We start from the raw sequence: 16,077 nt of genomic DNA, 5'->3' as shown, positions 1-16,077 counted from the left end.
ATAGTGGCCATCATCGACCCAACATCAATGATATTCCATAATTGAAAATCGAAATTTTTTCAGAGTATTTCATTCCTTGTCCTAAGTTGGAGCGAACAACAAAATTGTCACTCCATCTAGTAAACGAGGTACTGAACAAGTGCATACCCGAAATTTGACCGATTCCTCTGAATAAGAATTCCTCCTCAATATAATTGATTTGAAATCCCTGAAAAAAAAAATTAAAAAGATTAACCGAAAATAACAATTTTATTAAACCACAAACTGAAATTACACAGAAGTAACATGCAAGCAACAACCAAAAAAATAAAAATTGAAATATTAATAAAAGCTGAAAATTAAAAAATCAAAAAATATTATTCACAAAAAATAAAAAATAAAAATTAAAAGATTCCAAACCAAGTTACGTCACGACGTTTCGATTGTAACTTGGTTTGGAATCTTTTGATTTTTATTTTTCATTTTCTGCTAATAATATTTTTTATTTTTTTTTATTCTCAGCTTTTATTAATATTTCAATTTTTACATTTTTGGTTGTTGCTTATATTTTATTTCTTTGTAATTTCAGTTTGTTGTTTAATAAAATTGTTATTTTCGGGTAATCTTTTTAATTTTTTTTAGGGATTTCAAATCAATTCATATTATATTAGACAATGGAAGTCCGAACTGATGAAATACACCACGAAACATTGTCAACCACCTTCAAACAAAGGAAGAAAAACTTTCTTATTAGTCAGTGGGCTATGCTTGAAGACAGGAAATAAATAAATCTAAAGAAATGAACTTTAGATTTGTTTACTGCATGTCTTCAAGCATAGCCCACTGACTAATAAGAAAGCTAAAGCTGTTAAACAAAACTTAACAAAACTCACAATTCCATCATTAACACAAGCGGATGGTTCAGTTGCAACAACATCCATAGAAAAAGCAAATTTACTAGCTGAAAAATTTGCGTCCCACTCCACAGTCGATTTTCTGGAAAAGGCACCACCCACTAGAATCTACAATGCCGTTGACATTTCGCTCAATTGAAACACCTACCGTTTTCCTAAAGAGCGCCCGATACACTAACAAGCCTAAGCTCCCACAAGTTTTGACTTCTGAGGGTTGTCGTTCGTGGGACAGTACCAGCTGCTTAACAGAAAACATATTTGAACAGATTCTTCAGCAACTTGTACTTAGCCTCAAGGGTTCATTGCTTTATTTCCAATTCTTTTGATTCCTGAAAATTTCTTTGCTGTGCTAGTTTGTACGGGTAATTTGATTTTTGCCATATTTCTCCAAACATACAGTGTGTCTCACTTCTCATGGAAACACCCCCGTATCTTCCGTAATATTCGAGGTAGAACGATGAAACTGGAACAGGACTGATGGAAATGCTCAAAATGCACCTACCAGCTGAATGGGGTTGGCCAAAGTGATATACACTGTCCGCCACTCGCGATGGAACACCTCATTTTTACGGTAAAACATATAAGGGGGCAAAATAGGCTCAAAATTCCTTCAGATTCGTGATCAGGACTGCCAACTTACTACGATTACACTTTTTTCCTGAAAAAATTTCAGGTCTGAAAAATCCAAGTTTATCTCACTTCTTATGGAAACACCCCCGTATCTTCCGTAATATTCGAGGTAGAACGATGAAACTGGAACAGGACTGATGAAAATGCTCAAAATGCACATACCACCTGAATGGGGTTGGCCAAAGTGATATACACTGTCCGCCACTCGCGATGGAACACCCCATTTTTACGGTAAAACATACTAGGGGGCAAAAATAGTCTCAAAATTCCTTCAGATTCGTGATCAGGACTACCAACTTACTACGATTACACTTTTTTCCTGAAAAAAATTCAGTCCTGAAAAATCCGAATTTGTTCCACTTCTCATGGAAACACCCCCGTATCTTTTGTAATAATTGAAGTAGATTTTTTTTTGTTTTGACATAAATAATTTATTTTTTATTTTGTTGTCAGGAAAGTTATTCCTTCTCAATAAGAGAGAAAATGGTAATTTTGTAAGAGGAACGGAAACATGTAACCAGTGAGGTTTTAGGATGGTTAATGTTTGTTCATTTTCCCATTATTTAAAAAAAAACAAGGATATTTTGTGGCGAAAAATGTTATGTAGTTCAAAATTCTTTCGAACTACTACTTTCAAAATCACATTTCAAATAAAATACAAAACAATCAATTTCAAATGATTTAACTGTTGACAATTTCATATTTTCGTGCCTTCTATGTAATTTCCCTCCAATCGAATACATTTTTCTATGCGCCTTCTATTATTTCCTTCAACTATTCTCAGTTATCGAGGTGTGATTTCTCTACACGCTTGTATAATTCTTGCACGGAGATCTTCCTTATTTGTTGGCCTATCCTTATAAACTTAGTTTTTCAAGTTTCCCGATAAATAAAAATCCAGTGGAGTTAAATCTGGGGATCGTGGTGACCATACTACGAGAGAGCTATTGGGTCCTATTCATTTCATAGGTAGATTCCTATTCAACCAAACCCTTGTTGTGCCACTATTGTGAACTGATGAACCATCTAACTGAAAAATCATGCTGTGTCTCACATCCAAAGGTAGTTCTTCCAACACATCGGAAAATGCATTTCCGAGAAAATCAAAGAATAGTCGTCCGTTTAAATTTTGATCGAAAAAAAATGGCCCGATAATATTTTTGTTCAGGATACCACACCACACATTAACTTTCTGACATATTTGGTCTCTACAAAACCTCATGTTCTGGGAAGATACAACACCATTCATGGTACAGATAGCCTCATCACTGGATAAGATATACTTTCAAAAATTCCTGTCATTGAGACAATTTCCCTGCATCCATAAACAATACTCCATACGGCGGATTTCATCTTCTTCGTGCAAAGTAAGAATGTAAAAATTTGGGTTTGAACGCATGCATTTTATGCCTCTTTAAACACCTCTATATTTTACTTCGGCTCAAATTGAGTTGAAGTGATAAGTTTCTCAAACTAATTCTAGGATCAGCTTGATGAGCCGCCAATATCGTATCATCATCAATATGATGTTTGACAATTTTTCTGTCCTTTGTGACTTGGCCGGTGCTCACGAATAGATTATATATTTTATGTACAGTTCCAGGGTGTACAGCTACCTCTAGCGGGTGTCTTCTATTAAATTCAGCGGCCACTTCACGATAAGACCTCACCCCTTCACCAACAATTAAAAAAATTTCAATTTTTGCTTTAAGTGACAGACGTGCCATGTTGAACTTTGTCAATCAAAATGAGCTGATATCAGTTGAAATGGGAACTTCAGAAATATTAAAATATGAACAGGAACTCACGAACAGAAAACAACTGGAACACAGGAACAATATCCAACACAAATACAGGAACAATAAACACACTGGGAACAAAAACACGGCAGAAACAACAGGAACAACGATGATTCAAAGAATAATACTAGAAACAACAAATGCAATGAAAACTGGTCTGGGGGTTAATACAACAAGATCTTCCAACAATATTGTCAGGTTGACAGTAAATATCAATGAGCAACTGTTCAATGATTCAATGAAACTGATGTAATTCAATCCCTTCAAATGATTTTAGACAACAATTCAGCAAGCAGGTAAAATAATCTACCTGTTCACCGATTTTTTCTTTGAAAATTAACAGTTGTTTCGGTGTTGCAATGAGTATGAAGATTAATCTTGTTTCGGATGGTAAAATGTTTCCTCAATATTTTGATAAAGGACCCCGCACATTTCTTATGAGAAACGGCTTGCCTTGAATTTTGCCGAAATTTTGATATGTTGTAGTTCTTGATATGCTGATTGAAAGTGTCCACAGTCAAAGCTCTGAATTGTACAGTTTTCGAGGTGTGAACCTTTGAATATAGATTTTTCCATTTTTTGCAGTTTTTGCTCATCAATCGAGAGCTCTCACTTCTGGTTGGGATAGAATTTGGATATTCAGCAACCAGAATTAGTTTTACGAATAATCTTCTTCAGTTATAATGGATGCCGGCATCGATAATTTTTCATACACTGCTTCACACTATCTCGATAATCTGAGAATGTGGTGCTGTGACATTTTCCTCAGATAGGCTCAAAATGGATGATAGCATCTCACCCCATTTTTATGTTTTACCTAAAAATGGGGTGTTCCATCGCGAGTGGCGGACAGTGTATATCACTTTGGCCAACCCCATTGAGGTGGTAGGTGCATTTTAAGCATTTCCATCAGTCCTGAGAGTTTCATCGTTCCTCCTCGAATATTACGGAAGATACGGGGGTGTTTCCATAAGAAGTGAGACAAATTCGGATTTTTCAGGACTGAAGTTTTTCCAGGAAAAAAGTGTATTCGTAGTAAGTTGGTAGTCCTGATCACGAATCTGAAGAAATTTTCAGCCTATTTTGCCCCCTAATATGTTTTACCGTAAAAATGGGATGTTCCATCGCGAGTGGCGGACAGTGTATATCACTTTGGCCAACCCCATTCAGATGGTAGGTGCATTTTGAGCATTTCCATCAGTCCTGAGAGTTTCATCGTTCTACCTCGAATATAACGGAAGATACGGGGGTGTTTCCATGAGAAGTGAGACACACTGTATTTTGGGTTATCCATAAATTGCTCACCTTTTGAGATGATTTTGAACTGATCCCCAGTCTGTAGTAGAAGTTCCTCGGTTCTTTTCTCAGACGGTACTTTCATAGAGTATTTCCAGATTCTCCCAGTAACAGATTGATGGATGTAGCCATTATTACGTGATAGGAGATTTTCATGAAAAATGAGAATCAAAACTTTCTATGATTTTATACCACTTTTATGTGTAGGTAACTAACGTTACTGCAGTTTCGTCCTATAAAGACATTGTCAAACGAATACAAAACACCCAGTAATCATTATGTTGATTATCGACTCATTTCAGAGAAATAAACTAAGAAGATTTGAACGCATAATTCATTTTCAAGAACTGATTCACAATCAGGGTATTTACTTCAGATCGGGGTTTGCCAAATGTCAATATGATTAGGGAAAAGTGGTGGACAGGAGTGTCATAATATGGCTGATCTTATTAGGGGACCAGTAAAAATGATATGAAGCAAAATTTGTGAACATAAAAATGAGCCAGCTATCGATTCATTGTAATGGATTGTTTTTTTTCAAAATATTTCAGTACTAGATATGTGCACCATTAGATACAATCTGATGACCATATCGTCAATTGTTCTTATAGTTTCATTCGAGAATGATAATACTTACAACAAATATTCGTTCAGTTGGTATGGTGTTGACGTATTTCGAGATATTTCTTTGGCGAAGAAAACGAATTATTCCGTCAACCCACAACCCGTGTAGGGAGTGACATGGAGCATGAAATTATTTTCATGAACACGTTAAGTGCGACATGTAGAGCATACGACATCATAGAAATTATAGTTTTCATAGTTTTGTAGATCAGACATGATTCAAACTTTCTCTGAAAAACATTCAACCCGACGAATTTATTCTGAGGATAGGTTTTCAAGAAACTCAATATTTATAAGTATACGATGAAAATTCATAACCTCAATCATATAATATTGTTTTGAATTTTCATAATTGGGAAATTATTTCATAGTTAAAAGTTTTTTAATATTCGTCAATATTAGTTTTAGAAATTTCCATTCTTCATGACAATTCATGACCCAACCAGCAAAATTGTTTTATAATTTCTCGGTGCTGCAACTGTTTCATTTTATTGGTATTCTATAATTACTTCCTAAATGCGAATTGATTATATTAGACGAGCCGTGAAAATAATACAGTTGAGAGCAATAAAAGTGTTTCATAAATTTGTCATAGAAACGTTAATAAAATAAAAATAAAAATCCGTTATAAAATAGTCACCAAATTATCACAGAAACGTTTTCACAATTAACTTATAAAACATATTTTCCTATAAAAATAAATTGTTTTGTAGCAATTTTATAGCACTTTTCTGTGAGGTTTTTATGTTTTCTATAAAACTAATTCAAGATTATTTTATAAGTGCTTCCTGTAGCTATAATGAAAGTATTTTATTGAGATGCTTTCAAATACAATTTTGTTTTTATTACCATATTGTCACTTTAATGATAATTTTCCAACACTACAATTCCAAAACAATAAAATAACTGCTATGAAATGTTATGAAATTAGCTTTCGCTAATATATATTGGCTGTCGCCAAGAATAAAATGCAGCATTTAAAAAGAACCAGCTGACATTGATTTTAGAGGTCGTGTAATGAAGTATAATTTGTCAGTTTCAATTGACTAACGTCCCAATATCTATATACCTACCTAATATCGTCGTGTAATATTGGTCATTGGAAAAAAATTGAGAAAAATGTTTCTTTTTAGACGAAGATCCACATAACTCAGTGCTTCAATTTGTTTCTTGCTAAAAATAGGAAGAGGTTATTGATGATTGAAATACGTTGAAACTCTTGCTATTGATAACAAATCATTTTATAAAACGACGCCATTTTAAAATGATAGCAATTCGGAATACTGACATTAGATGAGTTGAAAATATGAAATGCCGCATATATAGTGATATTTACAGATGAAAAGTACATAGATATCATAAGATTATATTATTTATAACAGTGTTAATTTGCGACTAGAAAATAAATATGTCGACACAGTGAATTTTTGTATAATTATTAATTATACAAAAATTATACAATGAAATTTCATTCGCAGTTGAAATATCAATCTCTGAAGCACAAACAATGTCTTTAACAGTTTTATAAGAACAAAAGTGGAATTGAATTGTAGGGGTTATATTTTTAGGAGTGATTAATTATTTTTTGGGAAAGAAAGTTTTTGGCTTTCTACTACTCCATCTGATACAAAAAAAAGGGGGGATGACATTCAAAATCGTAATTCATGAATGAAGTGTGTGTATTTTCTATAATGTTATCCAATTTGGTACTGAAGAGCCTTAGGGCAAGTGTCTTAAGGCGAAACATCGGTGTATACCAGTGAGGGTGACAGTGTTCTATGTGAGTACAATTTATTACCATTCATTCAAAGTAGAACTCATGTGAATGATATCTGATTCTTATTCCACAACAAATGTTTGAAATACAAACTGAGTAGAGAAAAGTATCTTCTGTATAATTCAGTGTTCATATAGAAGTATTTGTTTCGAAAGAATTATTTTCTTTCGTGTAATTCAATGTTTATATGAAAGTAGCTGTTTCAGGAGGACTTTCTTTCAGTTTTGTGTCTGAAAGTTACTTCTTTGCATGATCTACACATTCATGTATAGAGTTTCGAAATGATTACTTCCTTCCTTTCTTTGGAAGATTCTCTCATCCCCTTTTTTTTTGTATCAGATGGAGTAGTAGAAAGCCAAAAACTTTCTTTCCCAAAAAGAAAAAAGTGGAATTATTTAAATAGCCCCTACCTTTTTATTTGTTAGTTTTTAGTTGGTGACATATTTACTATATTTTCCTAGTGTCCAATACAAAATTACTTCTTGAGCCTTTGAGAAAACATTTTGAACACTTTTTTATTATATCGTTATCGTTTTAGGCTGCATTATATTTTATAAAGCTTACTTGGAAGTACTGAAAAACTTTTTTAAATTGTATTTCAATTATTCTATAAGATTCTTTACGAATAGTGTTTATAGTAACTGCCGAAATGTTTATAAAATTGTTTTGTAGTGTTTGTAAACGCCTTACAAAATATCAATAAAGACCATAATGTTTTATAAAACCGTACCAATTTCCTATTTATAGCTGTTTTATAAACACATTGAAAACATTTCTGGGATAAATACAGATTTATAATTTGTTTCTCCGAAACGTTTTCACAACCATCATAAAATATAAAATTGCTAGTTGGGGATGAACCTTGCAGTCATTGTCGTCCCTTGTGAATTTACAAAATCTTTCAATAAACTCTAAAATGAATATTTTCCAATGAAACTTCAGAACAATTACCCTTATTCCAACCTTAGCAACTAGCTATCCAAATTTCTTACATTTTGCATATGAAACAACTGATTGTGACCAGAAATAAAATAAGAGTATTGAAAATAATCTTTATTTTTCCATTCATCCAGTAATGAACTGAAATTAAATGCTCCAACGACATGAACTTCATGAAAAATAATTTCCTAGCAGTTTCGTTCATCTCTTCATCAAACAGTACATTTCAAACGCAGTTAATTTTTTGTTTTGTCATCGACATCAACGGTTGGATTACACTCAAAATAAGGTCTTTTGTAAATCTAAGTATGTCTACACGATCCGAATTCTCTATTTTTGATCAATAACTTTCCTGGATTATACTCAGCTCCATATTTTATTCCACATAAATGCCGTTCTCCAAATGGAAGAGTTCCTAAACAGGAAAGTTCGAGGTGTTATGTGTTGTACCTCAAAACGATGAGCAGCCACAGTCCGTCGCGTATTTCTGATATGTACCGCTCTTGGTGGAATCACCTGTGCCATGTCACTTGAACACTTTACGTGATTTAATTTCAAAATCTTTGGTGAAACTTTTCAATTTGTTTTTTACCTTGAATTTTCTGTGTCTTTGTTCTTTGTAGCCATTTTTCGTTATGTATTTTTGTGTGTGACCACTAGATCTAAAGAAAGGAAATTAATTAAAATTTTGACCTGAAACCAACCTCTTGTAGATCATTAATCTGAAGAATATACGAAATATATGAACATTGTTCTCACATACTGTCGTTCAATTCAACTTGAATTATAAATACATGTATTCTGATTAAAGGAAAATTGTGAATTTGTTTCTTATAATTTCATAGGTTTACGCCGAATTTATTTATGTCATCAAAGTTTCTGAAAGTGGTAATTCAAATTTGGGATGTTCCTAAGTTTTTGTGTTCTTATTTAATACAGGATCGTCATCGCCCAATCTTCTAAAAATGTTTGAAAGTGTTCTTTATGCAATCAACTGACTTCAAGTGCGTTAATATTACTGTCAAATATAAGAACATGAGATTTTACCGGTCATGGTCGAAGTCATGGTTGAAGTGAATAAAATCCGAGCTGGTGCCGTGGAAGACGACACCTGAAGTACTAAACGTTTCATCTGCTACTGCGGCAGACATCATCAGTGGTATGTGCGTTGACTGCTCGGACGAAGGAAATATTACAAAATCTCAGTAAAGACTGACCGTCAATTTGAATGACTCCAACATATAACTGTTATTTTTCACTAAACCAGATCTGCACCTCGCCTTGTAGATACATTTTCAACGCGAAAACATTATGTTGAATCAAAAAAAATGAAGGCACCAGAATTGTTCAGGAAGTTAAGAGGATTTCCAAAAACAGTGGCTTATTACTGTTCTGTTTAAAATCTTTTTAACATATGTTTTTCCGTTAACCAGCTGTCGCACCCCTACGAACGACAACCCCCAGAAGTCTAAACTAAGGAGCTAAGGATTAACGAGGTTTTACCTTTTGAAGTGTGATTCCTAGCACGGGTTGGACCATAGCAAGTGAAAATCGATCGTTCAGACTAGAGATTGAACCACCCACCAACACGGCAGTAAATTTGAGTGAGTGAACAGAGCATCCACGTCGAACCGCCTGGCAACCGACTGACCGAAAATGATTCATTTTAAATTCCTCATAGATGCTACTGACAAAAATGAAATTCGTATTGTACTACAAAAAATTCCTTCCGATACATAAAAAATTCGTACTCCGTTTCACAAACATATCTAGTGTCATGTCAGATATATCATAAATAAATGTTTTTTTTTTCAAAACTTCAGCACCCTGTCGTGCAAGATTTTAAATTATATGAGAAGAAACTTCAACATATATGAAGTACACACAAAATAAGTTTTTCAATTATCTTCGAGGAGTCAATGAATTTTTTCCAACTCTATTTGCAGGAATCGATTGTTTTAAATTGGTTCTGCCGGCCTATATTTGATGTATTAATTGATTTTTTTTAGATCCCATCGACTTTCTGCCTGAATATTATTCGCACCTTTTCCACAGCATTTGAATTTGTCAAAAATATTACTCCGTTATATTTTCAATGAGTATATTTCTGATTGTTCCTACCAAACGATTTCGAAAATCTATTAATGAGATTTTTTTCCCAAAATGGATCCTGAAATAAACTCCCCAACATTCAATATTTTGATCCACTGAAAATCATCAACATACTCAATAGGCAAATAGTTGGAACGATAGGAATCGCAGGTTGAAATGTAGGACCCCGTGAATCCTCAGCTTGCCCAAATTTGCACTTCTAAGGGTTTTTGTTCGTAAGGAGGCAAACCTATGGTTACTATAAAACAAGACTCAAGACATTTTATTTTCAGTAATTTATTGTAATATTGAAGAAGAAAGTAACACAAATCATGAAATTATGAAACAACAAAAATTTGATTTGCCGATGCCCTCTCTTTCGTGAAACAAAATGTAGGGTATCTCCGGAGGCTCCAATAAATTCAAGACATCGCCAGAACACTTAGTGACAGGACCAGTCTGTTTCGCCTTTGACCAATGCGTCATAATGGCCAGATTCAATGCCACAACCACAACAAATTTTAATATTTTTCAACACATGAAAGTCCATAGATTGTATCAACGGGTGTTGAGTAGTTTGGTACAAAAATACTATCCTCTTTCAATACTTTTGGGTAGTACATAGTTGAAAATCCATGCATATTTCAACAAAAATTTTATTGCAAATGAGATTCAATTAATTCACTTTATGAAATAGTTTTGAACTATGTGCCCAAAATTTTCATGTTTCCGTATAATCGAAGACGTTTAAAACATGTATTGATTGTGGTACGATGGGTACATATTTCATTTATAGAGATTGAATATGAACTACTATAAATGGCAGATATATTCTGATGAAACTGTATTAGCGAACTGTATCTGTTAAGTAGCAATTGCCATATATCTCGAAAATATCTTATTATTTTAAATATCACTATCAAATGAACCCAAAGCATACAATTTAAAAAATCTGTACCGTTATTCATTTATAATGTGTGAATTCTAGTTAATTGTGAAGTTCCTTCCTAGAGCTTCAACAGTTATCAAGCCGTCTCGTTACAACCTTGCGTTCTTCACAACAAAAGATCCCACACTTCGAGATTCTCCCATGCCAAGTGCGGAAATTTTATAACAAATTATTATGCTCAAGGAGATTTTGAACCCCGGTCTGAGCTATAATTAACATAAATGTAAAGCACTGTCATTAGGAGCATAGTTCGAGTTTCTATGTGGGGAAATTTTTATTACATCAAGTTTCTCCTTTCCTATAAAGATATTTCTCGACTTCGAGTGGAATGAAGCAACGTTAAACAATTTAATGGTTGTCCTTTACCATCTCTTAAGGTATTGCGGCGTAAAAATTATGACTCTTTCTAGTATTGATATATGATATCTAATCGTCAATACCGAGCAAATACTATTGATACAGAAGCTGTCCTTCAATCAATTTACCATCAGTAAACAAGCTGATCCAAATTAGGTTGTCTCAATTGGTAACCTACGTACACCGAGACGATGATAAGTTTTCATTATGAATTTATGTGCATGATGAAGCAGAACATGCATCTTTCCTCAACCTCCCATAATTTCTCAATTTTTCTCTCTACAGTGACAAATTGCATACGTTTTCATAATTAGAATATTACATTCCAACTGAACAAAATCGATATGTAAAGCTTTCCTTTACGAAAGAGTTATTTCACAGAAATCAAGAAGACAATTTCAATTATTGTTATTACTTGGCATAATATGATTTCAATTATGAAATAGTTGGTACATTTAAACTCTTTTCAATTTTCAAAATTATCAAAGTATATAATGCCTGAATATTTATGTTGAATAATTTCTAGCCATAAAATGTTTGAATATGATTAACTATATGTTTACCTAATGAACAGATTTTTAGACACATTACTTTAATTGAATCATAGATTTTCATTTCATTAGTCTCAAGCTGTGGATTATGAGGTTCAATTATGAGTTCAATTTCAGTTTCATTTTTCACCTTATCTTATTTTCTATTTCAGAGTAATCTTGTTGAATCAATTATTTTTCCAACTTCATGTTCCTTCATTTTTGATATTATGTCAATTCTTCTTCAATTATTATTTCTTCTATCAATTCAATTCTTAACCTGTGGAAGAAGTCCATTATATCTCGAAGTGGAGTTTATTAGATTAACGGTGCAGAGCAATACATACAATAAAATGAAAATAAGTGAAAAATTAAAAAAATGAACAATCAAAATGAAATGAAAATTAAGAAAAATTTCAAACCAAGTTACTTCTTTTGTATGATTTGAAGTGCTTCTTCGACAGGAACGTTTGTGTAAAGACTCCCCACACCGAAAATGATTAATTGATCTTGTTCCGTTTCACTTCGGTTGTCTGTACTAATCCGACAAACTACCTTAAATTCACAAAAGATAAATTATTTCCTTATAGTGGTTGTATAATTGGAAGAAAAATCTGGACAAATTTTGAGTAGCTGAATTTCTAGAACTAATGGTTCAAGAGGAAGTTCAAAACAGCTGCATATATGTTGTCTAACAGCGCATTCGGCCAAGTTAGCGAAGAGATACGCTAGATATGGAAACCTTTATTCAAGCGGAAAAACAATCAACTGCCACTTAGCCGGTGAAGCGGCGAGAGGAAAGAGGGGATAAATGCAAGTAAATGCATTATGTGAAGTTCCTTCCTAGAGCTTCAACAGTTATCAAGCCGTCTCGTTACAACCTTGCGTTCTTCGGAACAAAAGATCCCACACTTCGAGATTCTCCCATGCCAAGTGCGGAAATTTTATAACAAATTATTATGCTCAAGGAGATTTTGAACCCCGGTCTGAGCTATAATTAACATAAATGTAAAGCACTGTCATTAGGAGCATAGTTCGAGTTTCTATGTGGGGAAATTTTTATTACATCAAGTTTCTCCTTTCCTATAAAGATATTTCTCGACTTCGAGTGGAATGAAGCAACGTTAAACAATTTAATGGTTGTCCTTTACCATCTCTTAAGGTATTGCGGCGTAAAAATTATTACTCTTTCTAGTATTGATATATGATATCTAATCGGCAATACCGAGCAAATACTATTGATACAGAAGCTGTCCTTCAATCAATTTACCATCAGTAAACAAGCTGATCCAAATTAGGTTGTCTCAATTGGTAACCTACGTACACCGAGACGATGATAAGTTTTCATTATGAATTTATGCGCATGATGAAGCAGAACATGCATCTTTCCTCAACCTCCCATAATTTCTCAAATTTTCTCTCTACAGTGACAAATTGCATACGTTTTCATAATTAGAATATTACATTCCAACTGAACAAAATCGATATGTAAAGCTTTCCTTTACGAAAGAGTTATTTCACAGAAATCAAGAAGACAATTTCAATTATTGTTATTACTTGGCATAATATGATTTCAATTATGAAATAGTTGGTACATTTAAACTCTTTTCAATTTTCAAAATTATCAAAGTATATAATGCCTGAATATTTATGTTGAATAATTTCTAGCCATAAAATGTTTGAATATGATTAACTATATGTTTACCTAATGAACAGATTTTTAGACACATTACTTTAATTGAATCATAGATTTTCATTTCATTAGTCTCAAGCTGTGGATTATGAGGTTCAATTATGAGTTCAATTTCAGTTTCATTTTTCACCTTATCTTATTTTCTATTTCAGAGTAATCTTGTTGAATCAATTATTTTTCCAACTTCATGTTCCTTCATTTTTGATATTATGTCAATTCTTCTTCAATTATTATTTCTTCTATCAATTCAATTCTTAACCTGTGGAAGAAGTCCATTATATCTCGAAGTGGAGTTTATTAGATTAACGGTGCAGAGCAATACATACAATAAAATGAAAATAAGTGAAAAATTAAAAAAATGAACAATCAAAATGAAATGAAAATTAAGAAAAATTTCAAACCAAGTTACTTCTTTTGTATGATTTGAAGTGCTTCTTCGACAGGAACGTTTGTGTAAAGACTCCCCACACCGAAAATGATTAATTGATCTTGTTCCGTTTCACTTCGGTTGTCTGTACTAATCCGACAAACTACCTTAAATTCACAAAAGATAAATTATTTCCTTATAGTGGTTGTATAATTGGAAGAAAAATCTGGACAAATTTTGAGTAGCTGAATTTCTAGAACTAATGGTTCAAGAGGAAGTTCAAAACAGCTGCATATATGTTGTCTAACAGCGCATTCGGCCAAGTTAGCGAAGAGATACGCTAGATATGGAAACCTTTATTCAAGCGGAAAAACAATCAACTGCCACTTAGCCGGTGAAGCGGCGAGAGGAAAGAGGGGATAAATGCAAGTAAATGCATTATGTGAAGTTCCTTCCTAGAGCTTCAACAGTTATCAAGCCGTCTCGTTACAACCTTGCGTTCTTCGGAACAAAAGATCCCACACTTCGAGATTCTCCCATGCCAAGTGCGGAAATTTTATAACAAATTATTATGCTCAAGGAGATTTTGAACCCCGGTCTGAGCTATAATTAACATAAATGTAAAGCACTGTCATTAGGAGCATAGTTCGAGTTTCTATGTGGGGAAATTTTTATTACATCAAGTTTCTCCTTTCCTATAAAGATATTTCTCGACTTCGAGTGGAATGAAGCAACGTTAAACAATTTAATGGTTGTCCTTTACCATCTCTTAAGGTATTGCGGCGTAAAAATTATTACTCTTTCTAGTATTGATATATGATATCTAATCGGCAATACCGAGCAAATACTATTGATACAGAAGCTGTCCTTCAATCAATTTACCATCAGTAAACAAGCTGATCCAAATTAGGTTGTCTCAATTGGTAACCTACGTACACCGAGACGATGATAAGTTTTCATTATGAATTTATGCGCATGATGAAGCAGAACATGCATCTTTCCTCAACCTCCCATAATTTCTCAAATTTTCTCTCTACAGTGACAAATTGCATACGTTTTCATAATTAGAATATTACATTCCAACTGAACAAAATCGATATGTAAAGCTTTCCTTTACGAAAGAGTTATTTCACAGAAATCAAGAAGACAATTTCAATTATTGTTATTACTTGGCATAATATGATTTCAATTATGAAATAGTTGGTACATTTAAACTCTTTTCAATTTTCAAAATTATCAAAGTATATAATGCCTGAATATTTATGTTGAATAATTTCTAGCCATATCTCGAAGTGGAGTTTATTAGATTAACGGTGCAGAGCAATACATACAATAAAATGAAAATAAGTGAAAAATTAAAAAAATGAACAATCAAAATGAAATGAAAATTAAGAAAAATTTCAAACCAAGTTACTTCTTTTGTATGATTTGAAGTGCTTCTTCGACAGGAACGTTTGTGTAAAGACTCCCCACACCGAAAATGATTAATTGATCTTGTTCCGTTTCACTTCGGTTGTCTGTACTAATCCGACAAACTACCTTAAATTCACAAAAGATAAATTATTTCCTTATAGTGGTTGTATAATTGGAAGAAAAATCTGGACAAATTTTGAGTAGCTGAATTTCTAGAACTAATGGTTCAAGAGGAAGTTCAAAACAGCTGCATATATGTTGTCTAACAGCGCATTCGGCCAAGTTAGCGAAGAGATACGCTAGATATGGAAACCTTTATTCAAGCGGAAAAACAATCAACTGCCACTTAGCCGGTGAAGCGGCGAGAGGAAAGAGGGGATAAATGCAAGTATTGGAACGACCTTTAAATAGTCATCTCTCAAAGGAATAGTCCAGCCATCATCATTGTGGATACTATCAATCGAAACGTCGTGGAGTTACTTGGCTTGAAATATTTTTCAATTTCTATTTGATTTCAGGAAAGAAAGGTTTCGGCCTTCTACTTTCCCATCTTGATACAAAAATTGTTGGAATATTCTAAAGAAAGGAAGGAAGCAATCAATTTCAAAAATTAACACTATATTATATAAATATGTATAGATCTTGCAGCGAAGTAACTTTCAGACACAAGATGGAAAAGTAGAAAGCCCAAAAATCAATCTCTCCTGACAATATACCCT

The sequence above is a fragment of the Leptinotarsa decemlineata genome, unplaced genomic scaffold (assembly GCF_025532065.1).
Source record: "Leptinotarsa decemlineata unplaced genomic scaffold, Ldec_3_MD MMD2_tig00026299_RagTag_RagTag, whole genome shotgun sequence".
Taxonomy (NCBI): Eukaryota; Metazoa; Arthropoda; class Insecta; order Coleoptera; family Chrysomelidae; genus Leptinotarsa; species Leptinotarsa decemlineata.
Note: the sequence above shows the minus strand (reverse complement) of the source record.